Source organism: Trichosurus vulpecula, chromosome 2 (genome assembly GCF_011100635.1).
Source record: "Trichosurus vulpecula isolate mTriVul1 chromosome 2, mTriVul1.pri, whole genome shotgun sequence".
In the NCBI taxonomy this organism is placed as follows: Eukaryota; Metazoa; Chordata; class Mammalia; order Diprotodontia; family Phalangeridae; genus Trichosurus; species Trichosurus vulpecula.
The window spans coordinates 306623428-306628548 of record NC_050574.1 but is presented as its reverse complement, the minus strand read 5'-3'; the positions used below and the strand labels follow the sequence as shown (position 1 = coordinate 306628548).

Below are 5121 nucleotides of genomic sequence, written 5' to 3'. Positions count from 1 at the left end.
AAAAAAATGTCATTCCATTTAATTAGAATGCTTTTACATTACATCTTTTTCTTATTACTTTATCTAATCATTTTCCCTTTTAGAGGATATTATCCCTATATTATATGTTGACCACAAATATAGGTTAAAATTGTGAGATGTTCATACTTGCATATTATTATAACTTAAAGATATTCCAGTATTAATTTATTTAATAGATTTAGTATTATACTTACAAAGCTTTTTGATTTAAAAATTTGATATAAAAGGAAAAAAAGATGGACATAGTAATATCAAAACGGAGGGGAAAACTGCCTTAGCTGTGTTGGAAAAAAAATTCCTTGCCTCTGTTTAATTGCAGGCGTGAGTCATATGTGACAGTCAATTATATATTCATAATGTGTTAAAGGCAAGGCTTAGGACTAATCAGGTGGGGAATTTTCCTTTTTCAGAAAGGAACAGCACAATGAGGAAATAGAGTCAGGAGGATCCTCCACAGGCCATGTCCTAGGTTGTCCCCACAACCTTTCCCAGGCATGAACATCCACCTTAAGCAGTCCTCAGACTGTTGCACATGCCATTTTCTACTATTGGCTTTATGGAAATACAGATAAAAATACAGATAACTACCTCAGTAATCAAAGATCAAAACATCAGCAAATTTACAATCCCATAAATTCTTACCTAAAACAGCAAAATTTCACTAAATACAACTTAGAGCTTGAATATCTTTCCTGATGTTTCCCTAACAGTTAACATTTCATTAATCCTTAATTCACAAAATAAAACTACCCACATTCTTTGGTTTCAGACATACAGCAAATATCTAATAGTTGACTCATCATTAATATGTTGAAGCTACATCTTTAAATCACCTTCTAGTCTTTCATAATAGCTAAGATTTTCAACTGAAAATCTGCTATTATAGTAAATATTATCATTGGCATTATTATTATTACCTGTTTTATAATTAAATGTCTCATGAAATAACAGTTTTCAAATATCTATTTCTTGCCCCATCCCTTAAAAAGCCCAATAAGTATGTAACAAAATTCAGATTAAAAATTATTTTCTCTAGCAGCAATTCAGTTTTACAATGGTCTCTCAAATTTTACAACATATAAATGCAGTGCAATTTAGAAATATAATAATACAGACAACCTCATGTATTTAAAACATGAAACAATACTTCAGATGACATCAATTGCATTTCCAAATTATCACATATAAAAATCATTGATCTTATTACTTTTGGCATTTTAAAACCACTTTAAAGTATCAGATATGGATTCAATTACAGAAATAATGATAATGTAGTGCTTAGCATATGCCAGTCACTGTGTTAATCACTTTATAATAATCTTGATCTCAATTCAATGATCATCATTATTTTTCTTCTCACAAATCTTACAAATTCTTCTTACAACTCAGGAAAATGGGGCAGAGATAAAATAACTTTCCATAGATTATACATTTTTGTAATTAGAATGTAGAAGGGTGGGCTTATCAAGGGCAAAGGCTGGCTGGCTCCCCCACCTCATGCAGCCATGCTAGGTGCTGCCAGGGGTACCCAGATTCTCCCAGGCAGCAACTGGGTGGGACATTCCAAGGGCCAGAACTTCCTTGGAGACACGGACTGGGCTTTGAGGGCTGTGACACAGGGCATTGCCTAGGGGCTGGAGTGGCTGGTGCCAGGACCTTCCTATTGGTGGTAGTTACTGGTGGTAGGGCTCAGGGAATTCTGGTCCCTCTCCAATTCTGACAGCTGCAGGTGCTGGAGATGCTGCTGGGGCAGGGTGTATGGAGCCCTGCTGTGGCTGTTGCCCCTCTTCCACCAGGAGGCACAGACCATAATTCAAGTTTCTCTACAATTCTCCAGCATTCTCTTTTCTTAATCTGATCTGAGATGAGAGGGGTTAATAGAGGGACATGGGCTGTGGTGGTCTTGTTAGTCCTCACAACTGAGATGACTCCAGGGGAGGGGAGTGGGGCACGCTGAGTGATTAGGATTGTGGGGAAGGTCCCTCAATACTTTCTGTGGCACTTTCCTTTTTCCAGCATCTACCTTAGCCTTTATATAAAAGGAACCTTTATTTTCATTTCCTAATAGTACAGAAAAGGACTTCAGGACAAAATAGGAAGTCAGGGAAGGGTTAACAAGAGGTTGCTATTTACATGTTTTGTTTAGCTTTTTATTCACTTTCTTAATTTCTGGGCTTTCTTCCAACTAGCTTTCCTTCATTGCCCTAGAACAATGAGGCTATTAATCTTGTCAATTGCTTTTAAAACTTAAAAAGAAAAACTTTTATAAGATTTAATCTTAATTTTCCTTAATGTAAATTCTACAGAGTGGTACTTCAAAACTTGCTAAGGTGTTTCAGAAGGAGGTGACTTCCTGGAATCACTCCAAAGTCTAAGGAGTTTTTTCCTACAATCGTAAAATGGTTAATTTCCAAACTCCTTAATGACTATTCTCAAAACATTCAGAATCTGCTGAGAAATTTTTAGCAGTTCTACAACTTTAATTATCTAACTTTATTTCTGTAGCCCTAATTCTTGGCAAGTGTTGGGACCATGGAGGAAAAAAAGTCTTATCGGCTTTTCCTCTTTTCAAATGACCTAATCTCCTACAGAAAGCCTAAGGCCTAAGGTGGAAATTATTAAAGTTAATAAATCTTTCCAGTGTTCTTTCTAACTATAGTCCTTAGAAGTTTTTCTGGCTGTCTACATACTTAAATCTTTCAAGGTAACAGAATCTAGCTTACAGCAGAAACACGACACAGACATTCTGCACTTTACAAGGAAACAGACAAGAGAGATACAAACAGAAAAAAATAAGAGTGCACAGTCCATAGCCAGATATGCATTTAAAAGAAAAGAATTGCCTTTTGCTGTGGCATTGTTCTTGGTTTCCATTGTAACTTATAAAGGGAAACATTCACAATGTCAGGAGCCCTCGATGTCTTGCAGATGAAGGAGGAGGATGTCCTCAAATTTTTTGCTGCAGGAACTCATTTGGGTGGCACCAATTTGAATTTCAAGATGGAACAGTATATGTACAAAAGAAAGAGTGATGGCATCTACATCATTAACTTAAAGAGAACTTGGAAAAATCTTCTGCTGACAGCTTGTGCCATTGTTGCCATTGAAAACCCAGCTGATGTCAGCATCATCCCACCCAAGAACACTGGCCAGTGAGCTGTTCTGAAATTTGCTGCTGCCACTGGTGCCACATCTATTGCTGCATATTTCACACCAGGCACTTTCACTAACCAGTTCCGGGCAGCTTTCAGGGAGCCTCACCTCTTGGTGGTCACTGATCCTCAGACAGATCACCAGCCTCTGACTACAGCATCATACGTTAACCTCCCAACCATTGCACTGTGCAACACAGACTCCCCACTTCATTAAGTGGGTTTTGCCATTCCAGGTAACAACAAAGGGGCTCCCTCAGTGGTTCTGGCATGGTGGATGCTGGCCCGTGAAGTCCTACATATGTGTGGTACCATCTCTCATGAACACCCTGGGGAAGTTATGCCTGATCTTTACTTCTACAGGGATCCAGAGGAGATTGAAAAGAGAGCGCAGGCTGCAGATGAGAAGGCAACGACAAAGGAGGAGTTTCAGGGTGAATGGACTGCACCTGCCCCAGAATTCACTGCCACTCAACTGGAGGTGGCAGATTGGTCTGAGGGAGTACAGGTGCAATCTGTTCCCATTAAGTAGTTCCCTACTGAAGATTGGAGTGCTCAGCTGGCTACTGAGGACTGGTCTGCGGCTGGTACTGCTCAGGCCATTGAGTGGGTAGGAACTACCACAGAGTGGTTTTAAATTTTACCCAAGATGCTCTAATAGTGTTGGGAAAATGCTGATGGAAAATAAACATTGGTTTCTTACAAAAAAAGAAAAAAAGAACTTTCAGTCCAAAGCTGGACATGCAATTAAAAGAGAAGAACTCTCAGTTCATAGGCAGACATGCAATTAAAAGAGAAGAGTTTAAGCCATGAAGCATGCCGAGAAAAAAAAAAATGTGTGCCTCACCAGTGTGCAGTTAAAATGTTAATTTCAACTGATTCTATATGCTCAAAAAACCAAATGAATAAGCAATTCTTATTCAAATAAAATTTGACCCACGTAGCTAAAAAATAAACAGAAAAAAAAACTAGACGTGTGCAAAAGGTTTACCAATCCTTGTGCAAAACAGGAATTAACAAAATGATCTGGGGCAAGAAAAGGGGCCCTGAAGCATTCTTCACAATGAAAAGCCAAGCTCATTTGAGAGGGAGCTGGAGGATTTGCTCAAGAAAGGGCAGTGGATTCAGCAGGCATGTAGGAGTCAGATAAATATCCAGTGGCTCCCAGTCCACTCCCAGTGGTACCTAAAGGTCCATTTGGCCCTGTTCCATGTCAAATCCCACTTCTGACACCAGTTAATGTCAACTGGACCAGAAGCAGCCTCTAACTTTTGAGTGGCTGAAGCCAAACAAACAGAGCAGGCTAGAGACAGGAGAGTTAGGACACAAAACAGAAGTTTATTTCAGAGGGAGGGAAAGGATGGATGCATCCAGAAGATTCTGCCTCTCCTTCCCTCCCTCTCCCCCCCTCCCCAACCCCAGCCGAAGAAAGGAGGGCTTAACATGCTGGACTAAAGGCAGGTCATACATACATCCTGGGCTGGACCATGACATAATCAATTTTACGTCTTGATTTACTGTTCCCACAGGCTCTCTGGGAACAGTAATTGTCTCAAGTCTTGGGGGTCATGCCCACCCTGTGGAGCACAGAACCAGAGTTCTGTAATGGGAACAGAAGTCTGAATCTGAGTCCTTTTTCACTGCCTGTCCAAGTTCCCAGCCAACTACTTGACCCTTGAGTTTTTCATCGGGGTATGACTGCTCATAGAGTAGAGAGTACTTTGTCCCAAGCATTAGGGGCTGTGCTGTTGTTTTCAGAACTATTTCTACACAGCAAGCTCTGCCACACCAATGCTCCTCCTCCCCCAACAACCACCAACCCAGACCGCGACTCAGATCTTAAGCAGGCTCTGCACTCCTGCTCTGATCTGCCACTTAATTCCTCCCACACTATGGGTCTGGGGCCAGTAAACACCTGCAGCTGTAGTTCTGTCCTCAGAGCTGCACC

General features: G+C 40.3%; 1 pseudogene; it reads left to right on the top strand.

The window, feature by feature from the left end:
• Window positions 1-2922: 2922 nt before the first annotated feature.
• Window positions 2923-3810, top strand: LOC118837068 (annotated as a pseudogene).
• The last annotated feature ends 1311 nt before the right edge of the window (window positions 3811-5121 follow it).